Source organism: Vespula vulgaris, chromosome 11 (genome assembly GCF_905475345.1).
Source record: "Vespula vulgaris chromosome 11, iyVesVulg1.1, whole genome shotgun sequence".
NCBI classification, from domain to species: Eukaryota; Metazoa; Arthropoda; class Insecta; order Hymenoptera; family Vespidae; genus Vespula; species Vespula vulgaris.
The window spans coordinates 3,788,825-3,812,386 of NC_066596.1; the positions used below are offsets into that span (position 1 = coordinate 3,788,825).

Here is a 23,562-nt window from a genome sequence, read left to right on the forward strand (position 1 = left end):
GAACGATAGAATATTTTTCAGAGCCCATCGATTTCATCTTTTTTCTTCCACTTTTTTCTTTCCTTTTTCTCTCCTCTCTTTTCTCGAACTTTGTCGAATTCGTTCTACTCCTACGTACGAGTCTAAGTGGATTTTCTTTCGACGTTTAATCCTGTACCTCGTTACTCGAGCTTTCGGATGAAAATTTGTCTTGTTAGCGTGCGGTTTACACGCGAACTCATTGCGACTACTTCACGATTAATTTTTCAATGCGGTTGCTCGCGGTAAATAGTTCAACCATATTATTTTCTTTTCCTCTCTTTTTTCTTTTCTTTTCTTTCAGAAAAATCTCGAAGTATCCCGTATTATCAATTCGTGTCAACGTCCTGAGAATGTTAAAAATTAACGAGTAACGTACTTTGAGAATACAGAAATAGAAAAAGAATAAAAGGAAAATGAAAAAGAAATTCTAGTATTCCCAAGAAAATAAAACAGGGGAATACGAAGAAATATGGTTTCCTTAAAGAATTCGCAAAGGGCAAAATAAATCCAGTCTCGTTAGTTTTTCAGAGAACATGCCCTTACCTCGGAAGCTATACGTTACACGGGATATGTTGCGCACGTATATAGAGCGTGTTAAAAGTAATGGTCGGTGTCTATCAAACGAAAGAACGCGCGCGCCAAAACGATTTTCGAAATGCGAATGAAAGAGAGAGAAAATAAAATTGTCACCTGGGATCGAAACGTTTCATACCTGATTTTAAGTACCGTTCACATCTGCATGCGACGCTTTTCATTTCTTCTTATCGTATCTCGACGTATATATGCATGTATATACGTGGATATATATATATATATATGTATATATATATATATATACATATTTGTATATATAGATACATGGATATATCCTTTACTCTCGTGTTGCGCGTTGCGACGCGTCGTTATAAACGTTTTTAACCCAATTACGTCGCTGGTCAACGTTACGAAACATTTTTCGAGAGTACGACATTGATACTAGATAGCTCGTTTCACAGTTTATAACTGTCGAATCAATGTTTCTATTCCCATAGTGAAAGAGGAAGAGTGTGAAAATCGAAGTATATTTCGTTATCCGAAACGTTTAAACTTCGCGTTTCTTTTTGGTAGTTGTAAAAAGCGAAAAAACATTGAGCAATGAATTTGAGAATATCGTCGAAGCTTTCATGGAAATTCTCGATAATACAGTGACACCAGCTGTCATTGCCGATGTTACGTTTAATGAGCGGAATCAGTGTCGACTATGATAACGAGAGATTTGAACGTAACGAGCACGCTGGCACAACGATTGCCTTGCGAGGCACGCTTGAACGACATAGTCACGTTTACAGGTTGCGAGGATATTCGATACTGTACGACATAGTTTGCCGCCCAAACAAATTCCAGTTGATTGTTATAGACACATTATAATGATTAATTACACTTTGCGGACTGCTTTATCACGGATGATAAACGATAGACCTGATTCAAGACACACCAAAATTATTCGGAATGATCGACCCATCTACACGCACCTTTTTATACATGCCAAATTCGTATCGAATTTTTACCACGTCGAAAAGAAAATATTTAAAATATTGAAAAGGACAATCGTAGGAGTTGAACGAATGATACGTTGTATTCGAAAGAAATAACAATCGAGAGGCAAAGACAATCGATTTTCGAGACGTCCAGGAACATCTCACGCGTATCTAATCTCTTCCCAACTCGCACGTCATCTAATCTTCGTGGGAGATTCGGCGGAAGGACGCGCTTCGTTTGCCAACACGTGGCTGCTTTCCAATTAGAAGCCGATTACGTCAAACAGTAGTAAACGTAATGAGAGAGGGTGACGAGACAAATCGAACTGCCTGAACTTTGAACAAAATTGTATGATCGGTATGATTTAACAAAAATCTACGCAACCTGCATGTTGTATTTCGTTAATTGTTGGTTTAAACAATTACCTCGTATTATCCAAAGTTATAATCTACTTGTTTCATTATATCGATACTTAACATGACTTTAATAACATGTTTTATCTTTTTTTTTTTTTAATTACTATCGATCTATACGCTAGTATAGTACACTATCGATCTATAAGATGCCCTTTATTTTCACTTTATCTCAAGTTCCGACATTAAAACGCCCGTAGGACTCTACATAGTCGTTACTCCTGTGCTAACTTACTCGATCAGACCATTGTAACTGTTTAATGGGTGTTTCTCTTAATTCCTCCGCTTTAACAGCTCCTTTTGTAGAGGGTAAAATTTACGGCATTGTCAGAGGAAAACGGAGGGAAAGGAAAGCTCAAAGAGAATAGCAGAGTTCGATTCGACCGATCAAACGTCACAAACAAAGTTCTCTGTAATCAATCGAGCTCTGTATACACGTTCTGTTTTAAGTTCATTGGATTAGCACTATCAAAGCTTCCAAGTATTAAAGAAAATATTCTTTAAAGCGAACTACGAAATAATATAATACATAAAAGATTAATTTGAAATCTGCTTTAAGAATTGACTCGTTGATATATGAATGCTTACAGTCCGATAACGATACAGTACATAATAGGGGAACGTGTGTAAATTATTCATTCGTATTGGCTGATTTGTTCGAAAAGCATCGATGCGCACCGTTTATGAGACTGCATTCTACGATTGCGTTCTATCGTCCGATACGTTTTACCGATGTATTTCTCTTAAAGCTGCCAACGTGTTTGTTGCATGCTATTCGTGAATAACTAGACATGGTAGATAACAATCTCGATACCGAAACGATATGAGAATAGTAGCATGTGTATCGTTGCTGATAACGCTCATTATTCTCATTACATTCTCATAACGTATATGTACAGATATTCACTCACAGGATCAGGTAAAAGAATGCTAATTTTGTATTCATCTGTTCGAAACGACCGCGAATACGGACGTCCCCTCCTCCTCTCTTCCATTTCCAATCGATTCGAATCGTTGTTGATTAGAGGACGTACTTTCCCACAAGATAATTACTACCACAGACGTGATATCGACTGGAAGCTTTGACTACCGTTGCTATCGGGAAGCTAGAGTATCCATAGTCCCGTTTAAGATCACTTTAACGAGCCGTGCTTTTGGATAATTAGAGAAAGGAAACGACTTCTTCTATGAAATATAACAAGCCGTTAAGCTCGAGCCATTGGCTTGTGATTATCATCCTTTCCTTAAAAACCATTTTCGATTTATTCACGTAGATACGTATTTAGAGAAAATAAAAGTTAGTAGAGATAAGCATAAGTAATTTAAGTTTTTATAATCGTAGAACAGATTATTACGATAACTTACTTTTTGTTTAAGAGACGAATTGCAGGGAATAATCGAAGGAACGTAACAACGTCGAGAGTAGCTGGTATCGAGCGAAAGATATTCTTCCTTTTCGTCACGCGACCACGTAAGGGTTCCCGTAGCGACGATTTAATATGCAACGGACGACGGCCAACGTAAGCAAAGTTTTGATCTCGAAAAATAAAGTGAGGCCAACTTTTAGAATAATCCTCGAAAAAATATACTTGCCGTATTTTTCTACGTTTTAGCTTTTTTTTCGGACATAAAGAACTCGAGAAACTCCTTAAATAAACTTACGACACTATAACTTAGCGGTAACTCGGTAAATTTTCGTTCAGTTCATCTCGTTAGTTTGTTCCCACCGTAGGGATAAGATCGCACGTGAGCAAGAGGACCGTAGAGGAAACAAAGGAGCTAGAGAAGAGTCTTCAATACTTCGGGCTATTTTTACGACATTTTCCGTGCGAACGGAAAGCTTCCGATCGGGTTCATCGAGTACCACGGATCAATGGGGATACTCGATACTCGTCAGTTACGTGTAACGTCCATCATAGATTCGATTTCTTTGTCTCTTTCTTTCGAGACAAGGTCACGAAATCGAGAAAATTATATAGCGAATATCGAATGAATCTTATTCTTATTATCGACGTATGTTAGCCAACTCGTCTTTCCTTCTTAATGTATATATATCTACCAAGAAAAACTTTATGGCATAATATGTTCCTGGCACGCATCTCAAGAGAGAAATAGAGAGTAAGAGAAAGAGAAAGAGAGAGAGAAAAAATTTAACGAAGTCGCGCGAGAAAGAAAAATTACGAAAGTTCTATAACCACGTCATAAATTTATTGCAGCGATGTAAAAAGATCTAGGACACGTATAGCTACGCTCTCACGTATAATAACGTCATTACTAGATACTAATCTAGTACTATTAGGCAAATTTAATGGTATATAAGATCATTAGGATCTATCGATGAAACGGATAGAACAAAATTATTTTAGTTGCTAGCCACGTTGAGTCGAGCGTGTCGAGAAAACGTAAAATCCTAGAAATTCTGTTGACGATTAGGCGTGTTAGAACACACGTGATAGGTAGGCGTGACCGACGTGGATGTCCGAGCGTGGAAAATAATGAACAGATCGGTCGGTCTCGCGACGCGACGGTCCCTCAGCCTCGTTCATTTACATCGTAATGATGCTAAAGTGTCAGCCCTGTCAGGCGCACGATAACACGAGGGTCGGTCTCGACGGGACGATGAGACGGCTCGGGGGTGGAACTTTGGTGGTATACAGAATGGATGGAGGTAGTGGAAGCTCGAACAGCATCGGACAGGGTGTAGAGAATGAGAGAGATAGATGGATACAAAGAGAAAGAGAGAGAAAGAGAGAGAGAGAGAGAGAGAAAGAGAAAGAGGTTTCGTGGTTGACTAAACAAATTATCGCATTTCGATAACAAGCCCACTCATAAAGTGCCAAACCCGAACCAACCCTACGTTGAAATTGTTCGACCACTTCGTAGAGAGGGTAAAGCTTATGACAAGGAAACGCGAAAGCCCAGGACCGGGCCAAACGCAAAACGTGCCTCGGCCTTTCGTAATTGGATACTCGCTTAAGTACCAGATTAACGCGGCTCGATCAAACTACGTCGAGTGTTAATCTTGGATTTCCGCTGACACGTTGATCGTGATATATTCTACGACGTCGTTGAGTGACATAGTTACGAGAGTAACTATCTCGGATTTCCTCATTATATCGTCGGAGTTTCTCGTTATTAAATGTTTTCCTCTGGATGGATATGTTCCCATTTTTTCAAAATTTATCTTACAAATTTTAATGAATTTTTAAAAGCTTCTAATACTATTCAATTACCGATTGTCATATTTTAAATCCCAATTGTACTTTTATGTAAATGTTGCATAAATATAGGATACGAAGATCTCATTAATAACGAGTTGCTAAGGTTTTGGAAAGTAAAATAATTAGGAAGTTATGTTAGCGACGGATTCGCTTACGTAATAAGTCCTTCGCAAGGGAGGTTCGGGAGTGAATAAAGGGAGGGGATGACTTGCACTTCGGCTAACGCGAAGCGCAGGATACGTTCCTGGCAACGACCCCTGACCTGCCGCAAGCGTCGGTGCGGTGACGTTGCGGCGTGACGTCACGAATGCACTCTGTGACGTCAAGAGGGTGCGGACCCATGTAGTAGAGATGATATCCAGATGAAACATTCAGAGTATCGGGTCAAGTCACTTAACCTCTCCCTTTTCTCTCTCTCTCTCTCTCTCTCTTACGATCTTTTTCTCCTTTGGCTAACCATCCACTTGGAATTTTATAGAATTTTATAGAAAATCGCTCGACCGCCTTTTTCGCTAAGAAATTGCTGATGTTAACGATTAATGTTCGTCGTTCTCGTAAGCTCTTCTTATTGCCCACTTTTCGTTCGATAAGTCGAACGTTTACAATAGTCTCTCGTCATCGAAAATATCGATCTTCTAATTTAAAGCATTAACTTTTCATTCGTAGCTCGACTAACCTGACGATAACTTTGCAAAGCTCGGCAAAATTTAACTCACGGTTAGTAGGACAATGTTCCGCCTATTTTTCTTCTTCGTTTCTTGCCCAAGAAGTCGTTTTCTCAATTTCCTCTGTGCCATGTCAAACGTTCGGCTCATTGATTCGTTCGACTAGTAGAAAGCGAAGCTCGTTCGTGAGGTGCTTTAATGGCTGCGAAGGGCTCGTATACCTATTTTGAAGGTATAGGTACGAAGAGCATCGGGGACAAAGGAGAAGAGTACCCAATGCCAATGAAAATAATGCAATTTTCTACGTCCCAAAGGAAACCTAATTCTCGTGGAAATCACGTTACAATGTCATCCGCAAGCTTGGAAAATGTCTGTTTCCGTTTACGATGATAAATAAGTATCGCATCGTACATGTTCTCTATACGCACGTACAACCTAGCTCTGCGTCAGTGTATGTTGTAACGTTGAAAAGATCTACGATTTGTTCGCTGTAAAATCAAACGAGTTAAAGGCGGAAAACGGTGCTTCGAGAGTTCTCTGATTGGTAAGTGGACGCCTCTGGCACACATCTGGCTGCGTCACTCTGCGGTCTTTTTCTAATCCCTACCACCTCGATCACTTTACCGTCGTTCTCTTCTTCTCTTTTCTATTCTATTTTATCACACGTTTCTGGTATTTCCCTCCATAATCTTATTTCACAATGAACCAGCCGGTTTATCTTATCCCAACTGTTCCAACCAACGCTTTCCTTCGTTCTCTCTTTTTCTTCGATCAACGTGATAAATCGTTCGCGATTTTCTCTTTATTTTCAAGGAATGATACTAGCAATAAAATAAAAATCGACAGCCGTTTCTCACCTTTCATACTATTCATTACTATATATATATATATAGTATCTTTCGTACTAATTTTTAAATAGCTTTTCGCGATGGTTTCGTCGTTGTACGAATCGTTTCCTTCTCCTCTATCATACGCTTTTTTCGTTTTTCTCTCTTTTGAATCAATAACGTGGCCGGCCAGAAAGAATGGGTCAAGTGGCCGGTCGGCCTGGTAAAGTCGCTACAGCCTGCTGTACGGTAATATTACCGAGCTAGTTTCGGAGCGATTCGAGCAGAGAATTGCCAAGTCAGCTCATCGTGATCGAGCTTTGTTCCGGCCGGCTGAGCTCGGTCCGTGTACCGGGCCAACGTTACTGCTTACGTCGTAGCGCATTTCCGCGTCCGGTATTTCCCTTAAACCACCCACCACCTTAACCACCCTTCTCTCTCACCCCCTTTGGAAAAGCGTCAACGGCAAAGAATCGCTAGAGACTCATCGACTGTTCTTTCTTGTCTCCTTTCTGTTCTTCGAATTTCCTTTCTGTTCTCTCTCCGTCTTTCTCTTTACTTTTTCCTTTATACCACAGGACCGCAGAATCCGCAACACCCCAATAAGGAAACTTTGGCGCCGCGAGAGATCGCGTTACGCGAGCAATATTCGTAGTAGAGAATTCGCTGGGCAAGAAATTCCCTTTGACCCAGATCCCGTGGTGTGAACCTTCTTGCTATCGTTCGCATCACGCAGACCACTCTGAGAGAGTTTACCGAGCGATTATTACGGAGTCGAACTTCGTGTTTCGTCGTGAAAATGTTCGAACACATTATCGTCTAGCTCTACCGTTGACTCGTACCACTGAAATCGTTCCCCTCATCTTGGTCACAACTACTGTTCGTTTACTCGTACTATCCCATTATTTTCGTCAAACTCTCACGGAAAGCTTGTAACAAGCTCTTTTTACTTTGAACTCGTTCGAACAATTTCATACGATCTTATCTCAGCGAAAAAATAAAAGAAAGTGAGAGAGAGAGAGAAAGAAAAAACTTATGTTAGACGAATCATCGTTTCAGTTGGTATTCTTGCCATGGCCGTGGCTAAATATGAACGATAACTTTGCTTTCAAAAGAAATGGACTCTTCTGCTTGTCAGTTCCAGAAACGTATTTAGGTCAAACCGCCAAAATTCACGGAGAAAGGCACTCTCCCGTTCATTCGAACGAACGCATCGACAACATCTGCTATCTCTTGCTATTTTTCGCCGATAGCTACGTAGCAGCAAAAGAGAACCCACTATGTCATCGTTATATAATCAGACCAGTGTCTCGCGACCCAGTGAGAGGCATCGCTATTTTAAACCACTACGGTTATCGATTAGAATTTATTTTCATATTGCATTTCGCGGTCTTTATTCTATCAACAACATTAATTAATCGAATCTAATTAATTTGAACGAATCAAAACGATAATATTATACGGAGTGGATAGAAGAATCGAGTCCTTGAAATTCCTTGAAATACAACGATCGTTCGTATTCTGAGCTCTTCCAAGACTAAAAAAGACTCCCGTATCCTATGACGAGCTTTGTCGGTGGCATGGAAATGGGACTTTTTTGCATTAATTAACTCTATTCGTTCTTTGGAGCTCACCGTAAGAAAGAGAGAGAGAGAGAAAGAGAGAATGTGAGATAAAGGGAGAGATGTAGAGAAGAGACGTGGAGCAAGGAACGCGGAAGGGAGTTCGTAGTCGTCGATGACGTCGATCATCGATAATCGATGTGTTATTATGCGCCGCTTGGACGATATGAATTTAGCCGAGCGAAGAGAGTAGGGCATGGTGACGTCACCGGGAGCGTCGACGGCTGTGCCGTAACGAGGGATGTTGCGGAGGGATGAGAGAACTGAGGTCGGTCTGTCGCTGACGTAACGCGCCGAGTCGGTGGTAGAAAGCACGAAGGGTGTTGTTGGGTGGAGGGTTTGGAAGGAGTATCGAGCAGGGTGGGGAAAGAGAAAGAGAGAGAGAGAGAGAAAGAGAGAGAGCACTGCCTGACGGGGCATCGGTATCGACCGACCGAGAGGCGCGCGATGGAGCGTGTATAGCCAAGGGATGCTGGGCCGCGTTAAGAGATGTTAAGAATTATCGCCGAGTCACGCGTTATTCACCATTTATTTTTTCCTCTTTCTACTTATTTTTTTTTTTGTTCTTTCGAACTCTCGAAACTTCTTACAAGTATTTTATACGGTACAACGGGTAATCTATTAATTTTATTTATACACTTGATATTTTAATTCCATTCGATAATTTACAGATATATTTCTCATAAGTTGCGAAATAAGTAAAGAAAATTTATCTTCCTTGTACAATCAAGTACGTTCTTTAACGTTATGTATTATACTGCATGATGATTAATCGATAATCTTAGATCAGCTTTTTGATTCATCGATGATAGGTTTATTGCGTGACTTTTTTTTTATTTTATAGTGACCCCCAACTCGAAATAGGTTAAACGTTCGCACGTCTAGACGAACGTCAAAGAAAAACCTGACGCGTTTGAGTGTTCTTTGACGTTAATTGGATCACTGACCTGCGTCAATTTCAAATATGTCATATTCGTTGTCGTAATTCATTTACGAAGTCTTTATTCGAAACTTACGTAAGTCTTTATTCGAAAATAGAAGCATGGAATAAACTGCCTCGGGGATGAGTTATATATAATCGCTCGCTCCATGAGGTAAGTCATAAAAAAGCGTGTAACGTGTTCACGATGCGAATGAGTCGTTATGGCTTGTACAACTTTTATCAATCCATTATGTTGTAAAAATTTGATAAAGCAATCGATCGATCAGATATATGAGAACGGATTTCGATTCTATCAAAAGTTTGTTCCTCGAATGTATATGTGCAAGCTTATCTTCGACAATATTTTATTGCGAAATTCGTTTTAAATTAAAAAAAAAAGACACTCCAATTCATTTTCAGTATGGAAAAAGATTTACTTATAATTTTTTCCGCTCAATCTTGTTTTATCAGATGAAAAGTAACAAATGATTTTTTGACGCATTACGTAATTACATCAATTGAATGACGTAAACATTCAATATATTTCTGTATACCTAGAAAAATTGCGTTTAGTTTTTTTACTCGTAAGCCTGACGACGACGACCTATTCTATTGTAAACAACTAACATTCATTTATCCTTGAACCTCGGAGCTGTGTGAATACACGAGTAAAGCGTAAACTCGTATAGAATTTTTTCTAGACATAATAAGAATTTCTTTTCTCTAGATACGCGTTAAAACCTGTAACGATATTTATTTTCATTCATAAAGTAATAACATCTTCTCTATTGTGTACACTTGTGTCGGTTCTAAGAAAAGTACTGTTTTGTTTTCTCACTCGTAAATCTGGCGACCTCGACTTGCCTCATTGTAAACAACTAACGTTCATACATCCTCGAGCGTCGGAGCAGAATGGATCTACGGATAAAATCTAAGCACGTATGTATATAAGAATTCTTCTTTTTCGAGGTACACATAAAGCGTAACGATATAACCGTTGGTATTTAATTCTTACTCCATCTTTAATAAATTATAACGGGGCTAATGTCGGACGTCAAGCACAGACAATGAATCACAACAATGGCGCGTGCAGCTAATGAATTGTCTCGGAGATTTTAACCGTCCTCTCACCCTCCATTTTCCTCTTCCTCGTCTTCGTCCTCGTCGTCGTCGTCGTCACGCTGTCTACTCTTTTTATTCCACGATTTTCTCTCCTCCACGATCTTCCCTACCAATTCTCCGTCGTTCTTCATTTTTCCTTCGAAAGAACATCGGCGCCTCTTTTGCCTCTTCGACTGGCCATGACGCTGGACGTCCGGATTGTAGCCGAGTAAGCCGACGGAATGAAAAATTGCAGGTGCAGCTGACAACGCGTTAAGGCCTTATTAATTACGTCTAGTGAAAAGTGTCCATCTCTTTTACATCCGACGGGTCATTCTCCCTCTCCCTTCCTTCCCCTCCCTCTCTCTTTCCCTGTCCTTCTCTCGGGTTATTTACGAAGGAGAAAGAAGGTTCGAACGTAGTGATTTTTATTTTTCTTTTTCTTTTCGTTTCACCTCGAGCCTTTCGATAAAGATAACATTAATCAGCTTGGCAAGCTTGATAGAACGTTTAAGGTAATTTTTTAGTGATTTATGCGTATTTTAATTATTCGTCGAGAGTCACCTCTATTAACGTCTATTTTTCGAGCTTCATATAGTAGCAATTTAAAAATTATACTCTATGGAGTATTAATGAAGAGAGAGAGAGAGAGAGAGAGAGAGAGAGAGAGAGAGAGAGAGAGAGAGAGAGAGAGAGAGAGAGAGAAAGAAAGAGAGAGACTTTCAATAAGCAGCTACACTATCTAATGGATAAAAATTTTCTTTCTTCCTTTCTTTCTCTATTTGCGAAAAAGCTTTTACGTCGCACGTATCAAATCGAAAAAAGATCGTAGGGTAAGAGAAATCTGATATTGTTTTCAGTATGACTAAGACTTTTTTTTGAGAGCAGGATCGATGAAGTTCCAAGAAAGCTTGAAGAAGTAAATATACGATAGTACGAAATAATTATATTTGTAATTCCTTGTAAATCAAACGTAAATATTCTCTTACGTTGAATTTCGTATCGTCATTCTTATCACGTTTCATTTTTGTTGAAGAAAAGAAACGACATTTGTGAATAATTGGCAAGAAAGCCGAATTTAGTCAATCTACATTTAATCAAAGCAACATCGACAACGCTTTGAGATTCCTTTCGTTTCATGTTTTTTTTCTTTTTTTTCTTATGTTGACTGTCTTCCTTTCGCTTTAGAACAAAGGATCAACATAGAACGTAACCTTCATGCTGTACGTATACAGACTCTCTCTCTCTCTCTCTCTTTTCTCTCCATCTATTTTCTTTCCACTTTTTTCTCGCCGAGCACAGTACTCAGTAATTAATTTTCATCTTTACTCGTACAAAGAGAAACTCGCGCAAGATATCCGCTCTTTGCGATATTATTGCCACTTTACAGCAAAACGTCATTTTAAAAGCAAATATAAAATATCATTATCCGAAACTTAACATAATTTAATCATTGTATACCGTAAAATATAATTAGTAAAGATGTGCGAATACTTTACAATATTATTCATCGAATATTTCCTGTTTCCTTTAATATGCAAACTAAGCGAATAAAGTATCGTTATGTATTTCACGAATCAGTTTATATAATTTTGCGATTGGATTAGAGATCTTGCGTTTCTATATTCTGCGTTATAAATCATATTACGCGTCTGAAAAAGGAGATTTCTTTTGCGTCGAATGTAATCAGAGTCGATTGAAGCCCTTTGCCTTTTGCTACCTTATAAATTCTCTTTTGCTTGTATTTTCCTGGATTCATTTTCAACTTTGGAGCTGACATTTGCAAGAGCAAACTAATCTGCGATGTCCCTACCATGGAATTTCGTAACCAACACAAGGTTTACGATAAATTACTGACATCGAACTACGTAGACGCATACCATACGTGAATATAGAGCATATTCGAAAAGGGCTCAAACAGAAGGACTCTTTGGGCATTATCCCTTCGAACAGGCGAGTAGATCATTCGGCATACAGGAACAAAAGCAGGTTGGCATAATTATTATTATTAAATTTTCACGAATAGTACGTAATTAGCCATACGTATGTACCAACGTCTCTGCTATTATCGGTCAGGCTTGCTCGGCCGTCTATTTGGAAGGTACGTCACGCGTCACATCTGTGGCTAGTGAACGCTTTGACATGCAGGTGAAACGCTCGAATAAATAACGCGAACGCGCTTAACTGCATCGTCTATCGTCGGCTCGATCGAAAATCAACGGAATTGCGCAAGACTTTTTCCTTCTACTTTCTGTTATCGTTTCTCTATCATTTTCTCTTTTCTTTTCCCCCTTTTTTCTTCTCTCGCTCTCACTACCCGCCGTAACGTGGGTTCATCGCAAACACGTGACGTAGAAATTAATTGAAACAGGGAAATCATAATGATTCATGGAAGGGCATAAAAGGGAGATTACCGCTGGAAAACCCACCCAAAATTAGACTCACAATTCATCCAGTTGGATCGGAAGTATAGTTAGACTTCGAATTCGTTCTCTTTTGCATCTGAAAGAAAAAAAGAAAAAAGAAAGAGGTGGGAAGCTCGAATTCGCGTGGGAGTAGGCTTCTTTTTTTTTCTTACTGTCCTTTTTCTTTCAACGCTCTTCAAGTTTAATTCAATCTATTCGCCTTCGGAATCTCGACTCTTCCTTCATTTCTTTCTCTCTCAATCTCCCTCTCTCCACCTTTCTCATTCTATTCTCCCCTCCGGTCAGTTCGCGTTATTTTGGTCCAACCTCCTGACCTCTCGCGATCCAATCCACGTCAGCAGATAAAATGAAATCCCGCTGGAGCTGTCCACCAGTGTCATAGAAAATATCCAACGCTAGAGGGATTTCACGAATAGTTTGTGTGTTACGATAATCAGTACCTTCCAGTTCTGATCTGGAATGGACCAATGTTCCTTCCGACCGAAATATCGATTTTATTATTAATTTTCATTAACGATTACTGGTTATCTTACTAAATCGCTCCGAAGCTTAATTAACGAACATTCCCTCTCTCAAGTTTAATTGGAGTCCGTGGAAGTGCGTTCACGGTCGAAACTCTCGCGACGCGTTTATCTTTATTAGCGATAACAAATACCCGGACGATAGTTCACGACGGAGGTCATTCGAGTACGCGAGTGCTCGGTTCACAAGCCAAGTCGTGCATTAGTTCGTGCAAGAACACGGTCGATGATGTATATGTACTTATACACGTAGAAACACGCGCACATCTAGGAACGAGCTCGTAGTTACGAGTATATTAAAGTTAATTCGATAGTAGATTAAAGCTACGAGCTAAAGAGGCAAACAGAACGGAAGGTACGCTTCGTAAATGTATGCTCTCGTGTACATGTAGTTACGAGTAATACTGCTTTCACGCGTATATGTCTGTGTTCGGTTGCGTTTTGTGAAAAACCAAGCGTAATTCCACCATAGGAATATTTGAATTTCATTTGATGGTGCTTGTATTTCTCTTCCTCTCTTCATAGTACGGTCTGGAGTATTATAATTAACGTGTGGACGAGAGGGGAAAGAAGGGAGAGAGAGAGAGAGAGAGGAAGAGAGAAACGAGATGTGAATGCTGTGTTGAATTTGCTGTCGAATGTAAGATTCTCAACAATTTGATTACAGCTATGAAGCTTAATTATGTGCCGACACCTGTCGAGTCTATTTTACGGGATGTCCAATCGAACGTATGTACATCCGATAAGCCTACTCCGATTACAGATTTTTAATTACAGACTAAGAGCGAAATTTTGCTCTCGATTAATTCTCTACCATGGTCACATAATTTTGTATTTGCTAGTACACTTAATGTAGGATTGCTGTAGAACGTTAAACAGATTAAATAATTGCAGCACTCGACGTAATAGGATTTGCAGTTCGCTCGTGAATGATTAAAGAGACGAATGATTTGAGAAAATCTAATTTTTCATGTATTTTAACATTTACCTTGTTCGAAGGTTTTTACAATTTTTAAATATTACCAATAAATAGATCGAATTACAAAATATTCATCTTTGTTGCTATCGATATCATATGAATAAAGTATTAAACAGATATTTCGATTTCGGATTCTGGTGATTTTTTAATTATGTACCTATATAAAATAGCTGAGTACGTGCTTTAGCTCGAAGAATATTCGTGGATAACGTAAAATTTAAGCTTGGTAAGCTTGATCGTGCAGTTAAACGCATATGATCGTATACCGCGTATATTCACACGTGCGTCACCTTTCATTGCCATTGGAAACACATCGCTCGGTGTAGGGTAGGATACATGAGGTATCGAAGATCCGAAGGGTGGTTCGGATAACCGCATGCGAGATTGATCGCGTTAGTGCTATTAATAATTCCGCTTGACGAGCGAACGAAGCCTGCCGTTGCCCAGTATATGCGCTTAGATGCGTTACAAACGTATTCATCCAGAATCCAGGGAATGATCGAATGAAACGAACAAATCTAAAATGCTTAAGAAAAAGTATGATCGAAAAAATTGATTAAAACTAATTAATCTTTTTTTTTATATTTTGACTTATTAATCAGAACTGTTATTTTTGTCATTTTTGTTATTGAAAATATTATCTGTCTTATATTACATTTTACTTTATATATAGATTTATATATTTATTTATATTATAATATTATTAACATTAAATTATTTTTATTAATACTTTATTTTTCTCTTTTATGGTTGTATAGATCCTTTGATATATTATAACAGTTCTGGTGATGAGCTCACGTCACGTTTATTGAACGTTCATCCTTTTATTTCAAAGATTTTAAAGTTTGGTACGTGAGTAAATAAGTTGACGCACATATTGCGAGAACACGCAACGTGAACGCACGCACGTGACAGCTCTTATTGGAAATACATCAGTTGAAGCCATAGGTTATCAAAGATCGTGCAAGTGCCCTGGATAAACGTGCTGTCCGGAGATTGATCGTGTTAGTATTATTAATAATTCTCGCTGAAGTTGTGCAACGTTCAACGTGAAACTCGATTTTATACTTTTCGCGATCGTTATTAATTATTATTATAGTATTTACTCGTGTAGCTTATGCTTTGTTTGTGGTCGAACGTCTATTCTACGAAATCACGAGTGAAGGAACAAATACAAAGAGCAAATTTGCCCTTTCTCTGTCTGAATCTCCCATCATTGTTCACTAAAATATGTACAACCGTTCTCACGTACATATGTACGTCGGGATCTCCGCTTATTCTAACATAAAGAGCAAACGAGCATAAACGAAATTCCGAGGAATTAGAGGATAAAGGGGTACGTTAATAAAAATAACATTATATTTCGATTTTATCCTTTAGTTTACAACGTATACTTTTGACTTTCATCAAAAATATATATTATTTCTTTTCCTGATATTTTACTGAAGCAATACAGAAATTAGATCGTTGCAATTTACTCGTCGTTTAATTTGAATATTCTGCATCAAGCAATGTCTCGGACATATGTAAACGCTCCCTGACATAAATTGAGGATGATTTTGCAGTTTGGTATTACAGTCACGATAAAACACACACGCGTATACATTATATTACGGACAAACATGTATCGTGGATCAACAAATCGCTCAATTAGTATTTCAAGCGAAATCATTTTGAAAACGATTATTATCGCAACTTGATACACGTGACAATACATTTAATGATCTTTAAGGATTGAATATTTTTACTCATTCCTTTTTGTTCTTATTGTTTTTTTCTTTCGTTAATTACACAGCATAATATTTAACGCAGTATACTTTGGTGTAGAATAAAGATCTAGAACTTTAGCGTTAGGATTAGCACGGTCGCGGAGGCGAATGACGACAACTTCTCCGCGAATGGCTTTGCCGAAGTTTTTCACGATAAAGCTTTCTTGTTTCCAGCTATGTTACTCTACTACGTCTTCGTGGATCAGATTAGTAAAGAGGTTGAACGATCTCAATGCTAATCCTAAATGTAAAACGGTTACCCTTCTTGCACTTAAAAATCAATACTTTCTTCTCTCTATCTCTTTCTCTCGTTTCAATATTTTTTATATTCCTAATATAGAGTTATTAAACGCGGCAATGTGGTTTCAAATTGCAAGAAATCAGGCGAAAAAAGCGGATATGTTTTCTCTCGTACTCGATAAAATATTTCCATTCGTTTCAGATCTCCGAAAATAGGATTAATTCGTAGAAAAATTAACGTCCCGATAATCGATACAATTAAAACGAATACGTCAATGGTAAACCGCTTTTTAATCTTTTCTCCACGTCCAATCGTAACAAAAAACGGATCGAAAGCATATTTTTACGAAGAATTCGAGATAACCGGAAGCCAATAAATTCTCTTCACGCAATCAAATCAGTAACTGTATCGCATTTCGTTCCTATTACAGAGTGACGTTCCAATTTAGAGAGCCATCTAGTATTTCTTTCTTTTTCTCTATTGCTCTTTTTTATACGTTTCTATATTCCGCTTTATATAGCACGTCATCAGGTACATGCAATGGAATAACCCGAATTCTCGATTATACTCTAATATAATCTAAATTCTAAACGCATGATGATTTTACTATTTTCTGATAACGGTAACACAGCTGCGATACAAGTTATAACGTTACGCATCTCGTCAATAAATTTACTCTTTCCCACTCTCTCTCTCTGTCGTTTGCTGTCGGTTGATCGGCAATTTTCCGCGTTTCACAAATTTACTCTTGCGATACGAAATTCGATAATTTGCAATTGATCGTCGATTCAACCGTGAACTTTTATTGATATCGTGTTCGTTGTTATGCGTCAATATTGTGCGTAATAAATGTTTACAGAGAAAAAAAAATGGACTTTTACATTAGGAAAAATTTTTCCACAGATACGGATTTTTCTGTGTCACTTTGAATCATAGTTCTACTATCAACATTCTACTGTTCTACGTCTAACATGCAAAGAACCTCTCGAGAACGTATCGCGAACCTTTATTACGTCTTATGACATTTAACTTGTTCTCATTGTCCCGCTTTAGGAAAGTCGAATTTCCCTTCGGAAATGAAACTGCAGAGTCCCAAATGAGGACATCTGGATATCAATGACGGCTACGTTCTGGAACATGGTATGAACGAACGAAGAAACGAAATAATGTTAGGCGAGTCACGTTGTCGAATACTATCATTTTTCAACGATTAACATTATTTAATATCAAATCGAAGGAGCTCATAGAACGAAAGATTTTTCCGAAAGATGGTAAACGTGCCGCAAACATTCGATCTCCATTTATCGTCCATTCTACGAGCTTGCAGTACGTCGTATGGCAGTCGTAAAGTAATACATATGCATAAACGTAAGTGGTACGATCATAAAATGGAGTTCGATTTTTCAATAGTACAACCTTTTACTTTGACGTCGGATTCGCTTCTACGAGGAAAGGATTGATTGCGCTGTCACTTTTATTTCCTTCTCATCCTTCTCCTTCTTCTCCTTTTCCTATGTTCTTTTTTTTTCATTTTTCCATCTCTCATTCTCTCAAACCATCTCGCACGGTCGGCTCGACGCTTAATCCGAAATCGCGGTGAAGTAGGCGTGGACTGCGATAAAATTTGCCTTTCAAATTCTTACCGAACGTTTCGGCGTTCATCGGGAAATTCGGTGGAGAGTCTCTAAAACTTTATTCGTGTAACAACTTTTTCGCTGAGACGGTAACAACGGCTCAATGCTCTTTTCGATCTCTTCAAGATGCTTCGTGGTTCTTTCTACTTTTTTTTCTTTTTATTTTTTTCTTTTCCTCAATCTTTTCGCTACCGAAATACTTCGTCCAAATTTTTTCATTTTCTGCTTAAAAATATAGAGGGTGTTGATGTGAATTCGCCAAGTCGAACAATTTATTTATTTATTTATTTATTTATTTTTTTAATTTGATATTAAAGAAACATCTTCGGTAGATTTTAATGAACTACCCATTGCTTTTAAATGACTTCGATAAAATGAATATCGATCGAGTGAAGCGGCGATTAACCGCTCGGCAATTAACTAAAGTTTGGATTATATTGCGCTTTCGACACGCTTTTGAATTAATAAATTATATTAAGCCATTTACATTGCTTTCGGTCCTCTCCAAACGGTTGTTCGAAGCCTCGCTAGTGGGTTAGTTAAACTTGTTAGTAACAACGATATTAACGAGGAAAAATATACCACGATAACGTGCAAAAGAATCGTTCGTCTAACGTAAAATTAATTGCCATAGTTGTATCATTAGTCAATTTGAAGAAAAAAAATGAAGTAGAACAAAGAAAAATTTACTTTATATATGAAAGATAAGCGAGAGAATAACAATTCTTTTTGTTGGATTCGTTCGATAAGTATTAGCGTGAGAGCTTTAAATCATTGAAAATGGCAGTCCATTGGAATTATCCGATCAGGAGAAATTGTCCAAACCTTTTTCGATCGTTGTTCCGTTCTATCGTCTATAATGCGAAAGGAAAAGAAAGATTGAGAACTATGAAAGAGTAAGACAAAGTACACCAGAGAAGATAGAGTGGTCTATCAGGGGCAGGAAGCTTTGATCTACAAAAGATTCAATCGACTCGAACTTCTCTTTTTTACAGAATACGAATCGAAGTCTATCTTCTTACGAAATATTTTTATACAATACATTTTCTTTCACGATTTTGCGATTAATTCGGCGATGTAAAATTCTTCTTTTCATGGGATCGTTAAGTTGTCTTCGAAAATATTTCAAAGTTTAGATCAAGTAGCCCCACAGAGCTAAAAATTTTTCTCACAAGAATCGAGAACTCGGCTTTACTTTGATCGCGAGCTTTCCACAGTGGAAGAACATCCGCAGTTTCCTTCGTAGTAACTCTCCTTCCCATTCTCCAACACTTAGATTTAGTGTCATTCTCGCGGGCAGATGTCCCAGGATTACGATCCTTTTCTATCGTTATACGACTTGTTCGCGGGTAGCCTGTTCGTTCGAAGGCCAAGAAATGCTTCCGATTTTCAGACCGAGAAAGAGTAACACGTGACGTAAGTGTCGTTTCCGTTTCTCTTTTAACTCTGCTGGGATAAACCGATGCAGAAACTTTCTCTCTCTCTCTCTCTCTTTCTCTCTTTCTGTCTTTCTCTCCCTTTACGTACAAACACATCGGCTCTTAATCGTTCAGTTTCCAGTGTTAGCTCGCGTAGCTTTATAAGCTTTACGACCAATACGGGAAGCCAGGCCATCCAAGCTTTACGAGGCTTGTCTAAGAGTCCAGTACTTCTATCTCCAACCCCCAACTCTCTTTTCTCTTTTTCCAATGCATTAGAGGTATACCTGGTCATAGTATACACGAGTTATACAAACGCAATTCCATTCGTAAGAACGACAATCGGTCTTGTCCTCCTACCTTCTTTCCTCGCAACAAGGATGACGAGAAAGTTGGATACGCGTTTCCCCTTCGACGACGTTTCGAGTCCGCGGTTTCTCTCTTTCTTTCTCTCTGTTCCTCTCTCTCTCTCTCTCTCTCTCTCTCTTTCTCTCTCTTTCTCTTTCTCCCTGTTTCTCTGAGAGCGTCGAAGTCGTCTCGCTTTGGTGAATTTCGAAAGCCAGCGCGTTTTGACGTGCGATGTAATTTCCTACGTGCCTTCTACACGCTCGCCCGACCGGAAACACCGGTGCCGACGACAATGAGAGCCGCCGCGACGCCCTCGTACACCCATCACCAACTCCCGTACCAACCCTCGCGCTTAACCTAACTCCCCCCTCCTTTCTCGCCATTCCCTTTCTCTCTCTTTCTCGTGGCGAGCATTTCTGCTTTGCGAGCTCTTAGCCTGGCGAGAACAAAGCGTCGGAAATCTGTGTCTGAATGCGATAATGTAAAATCTTACGCGTCGTGAATGTTCACGGTTCTATCGGAGCTCCCTGGATAAATGCGAAGGCGTGATTTATGTGTGTGTGTGTGTGTACGTATATATGTATTCGTCGCGTCGAAACAACACGAAGTACGGAACGTCGATCTCGGAAAATGAATGAACCAACGATTGTTCGGGTTAAGGGTGCTTTTTACATCGACTTCTAAGATATCGATTTGTTCTATACGGTGATTTAAACGTAAGCATTTTCTGCACATTCATTATATAATATTCGTACTGTACTTACATTCATTGAAATAATGAGGTTGATACCATTTTTATTATAAATCAAGATCGATCATCCGATCGTTTAGACGTTCGAAAACTTCGAAGCTAAAGCTTGAATGGTTGAAAGCAGATTTATTGTAGAGAGAGAAAAGAGAGAGAGAAAGAGAGAAAGGGGTTAATGGAAGCAAACACAGTGAGATATGGTGCGTTAATAACAAGAAAGATAATTTTCTAGAACCATAGGTCGTTCGTCAACGAACAATCCATTTGGCGTGTTATGACTTTTCGCTACTGATACTTGCGAATGCGTTCTAAGTTGCTTGGAAAGTTTTCCATGGAATAAGAGATAAGTAGATAGCTAGGGAGAAAAAAGGGGGCAGAGAAAGAGAGAGAGAGAGATAGAGAGAGAGAGAGTATATAAACGTTAAATTCAAATGTTCGAACTTGGGAGTTGAATAATACAGGTAGAGATATCGATGAGATTGAATTCCAAAATGTTTCGAATATCAACCATTCCATGAAATTGTACTCCAAACACGGTCTGTTCCACGTTAGCGCTCGGAGGTTTATAATATTCGGACAACCATCTCAAATTTTAATGGATTTCCAGTGAATCGCATCCACTGATTACCTTCTATTATATAGATATACGAGAAGGATTGATAAAAAAAATTTTGTCTGATTCGCTTTAACATCATTCGAATCATCGAGTCGAAAACTTCAGGAGTTTTCTTTACGAGAAAGCGTTAGATCGATATGGTAAACTTGATAGTCTGCTGAAAGAAGCGCTGAAAGAATTCATACAGATGAAAAATATTTCGAAAGTTCCGGCAACCTGGGAATACTTTAACAGTTTTTTTAAATCTCCAAATACGCGGAGTGCTTTGTACCACGTCCTAGTGGAATTTTTCCAACAACGATCCTCCTTACCTATCGATCCACCGAATTGTTTTCAACAACGATTTATAAAAGTTACTTGAGCTAAGTTAGAAAAGCTACCCTTTTTGAGTAAACTTTCGTAGTACCATGATGCCGGACAACAAAAACATTTCAGTGTATCTAAAAGGTAAAAGTCTCGTGTTACCGGAGTTTGTAAAGAGAGCCGCGACTTTGGAAACTCACCGATATCTTTGTATCCTAACAGATCGAAATTGAATTGAATTATAATAAAAGATAAAGCCAATTTGAGGTCGCATTCGAATTTCTGAATAAAAGATCTACCGATTTAGGAATAGTCAATTTAATGGTATATTATAAGTAAATTTAATTTGACGAGGTAATCTTTATCGGAGGCTGGCGCATTGACTATAAGATTTTAACATAAAAAAAGAATAGCAGACGTATAAGTCATAATGATAAAACGATTCAAACACGGTTTTGTTTTTTCTTAGTCTCGTTAACGATATCGTCGAGGAGAAATGTAACGTAACGAAGACTCTCATAGAATAATAAAGGTACTCATATCGGTCACGTAGAACGAGCGTGTACTGTAGTCATAAGCGGTATAAGATGATAATTCTCATTGCTTGCAGCGACGTACGAGTAAAACTAGCCCTCTTTTCGAGAGAGTAGAAAATTGTAGGCGGGGCTACCTTTTCGTCCTTTCGTCGCCTTCCATTTGCTTTTCTTTTAATAGCTGCAGCAGAAGCAGCAGTAGCAGCAGCAACCTCGAAAAGCATCGTCCATTCCAAAGGAGGAAAATAGAGGAAAAGGAGGGTGTCGTTCCGAGGGATGGAGAGGTAACTGGTGGAAGGGTGTGTTTCGACCAAGCCTCCGAGCTGCAAAACGAATGTACGAGCTGGCTCGGTAATTAAGAAGAAAGGTGGGCAGGTCAGGCTGACAGATAAAATTCGACTTCCTCGTACGAGAACGTGTTCGAGCCAATTCTTCCTCTCTTTCTCTCTTATCTTCGTATTTCACATCTCTCGTAGAGCTATTACCGTTCGTCCTTTTCGAGAGGATAAGATTAGGAAGATATGAAATCTTCGTAAGGATTCGGATTTGTGTCAAAATCCGTAGTGTTTTATCCGCGTATATTAATTATCATGACCGAGTAACATTCGCCATTGAATAAGAAAGAGCTAATGAAGTGTATAATTGTTACGAAATGATCCAGCATGCGTTTTGTTGCTGCAAGTTGAATTTAGACGAGAGAAAGTTCTCGTTTGATGCGGAACGCCCGTCCAGTATTTTGTCGCGTTTAGAGAGACGTGTTTATCATAGGAGTTTTGTAATTAAGCACACGAGAGTCGGATCGTTATTAATCCTCAAAGTTGTTACTTCGAGACGAAGGAAGGAGATTAGGCGTGTCAGTAGATTTTGATAAATATCAAGAGCGTAACGAACATAACAAGCGTTGGACAGGAGTTTAGTTAGGAATTATCTGATCGATGCACTCTGTTCACGTAAGTCCGATTTGAATGGTTCGTGCATTTGCCTTTGTAAATCGTGAGCCTTTTCTTTGCTCGTAGATAACATCGTAAAGACTCGCTATAACGAAGTAGAAGGATAAAAGAGATGGACAGTTAGCTGTTCTTTGTTATTTTCTAGGCTGCTTCCATTCTCGGGAAGAGGCGAGAAGTTACATTTGCATGAAAATATTTCTCACCTTTGCCAACTCTTGGGAAACGACGAGAGAACAAATCCACCGGTCTATTTCGAATGGAAAAGGGATTAGAGTATTTATCACGGGATATAAATCCTGACGAATAAATCAAAACTTTCAACGAGTACGTGTCAAAAAGGTGCATCTATCCTTCCAATACTTTGCGTTTTTGTTTGGTCATTATTTTTTATTAAGAGTTAGATATACGTGTGCGCAAAGATACGTATGCCGAAATTCTGATTAATTCGATGTTTCGTTAAAAAACGACGAGAGTAAATCTTCCCGTTTTATTCTTTTTCTTGGTTCTTCTACCGATAAATGACTCATGAAAACGAATGTTCGCAGTATTTTCTGAAGAAGCTTCGCGTGTTGGCTACGTGTGTTTTCAAGGAAATCATACTTTCACGCTTCCATTCTTAATTGTCCCATTCAGTCATCCGGCGTACTTTCATGGAAGCTCTTTCCATGCTAGACGTATGCTTAGTCGAGGACGAAAAAGATTTTCTGCTCGAAAGAAAGCATCGCAATGAGGAAGCAACGAGTGCTAGTGGGAGGTGTTAAGATTC

General features: G+C 38.8%; 1 protein-coding gene across 20 annotated transcripts in view; it reads left to right on the plus strand.

Moving 5' to 3' along the window:
• LOC127067562 (protein turtle-like) overlaps nt 1-23,562 on the plus strand; it is a 187,955-nt gene that overhangs the window by 77,360 nt on the left and 87,033 nt on the right. The window contains exon 1 of one of the 20 annotated variants that reach the window (XM_051002626.1): nt 3,454-3,472. The exons of 17 other annotated variants lie outside the window; for them this stretch is intronic. The gene's annotated coding sequence lies outside the window, so the exon portion shown is untranslated. Of the gene's footprint in view, nt 1-3,453; nt 3,473-13,418; nt 13,613-14,994; nt 15,573-23,562 lie in introns of those variants that run through there. 2 more of the 20 variants (XM_051002625.1, XM_051002624.1) reach the window with 2 other exon arrangements.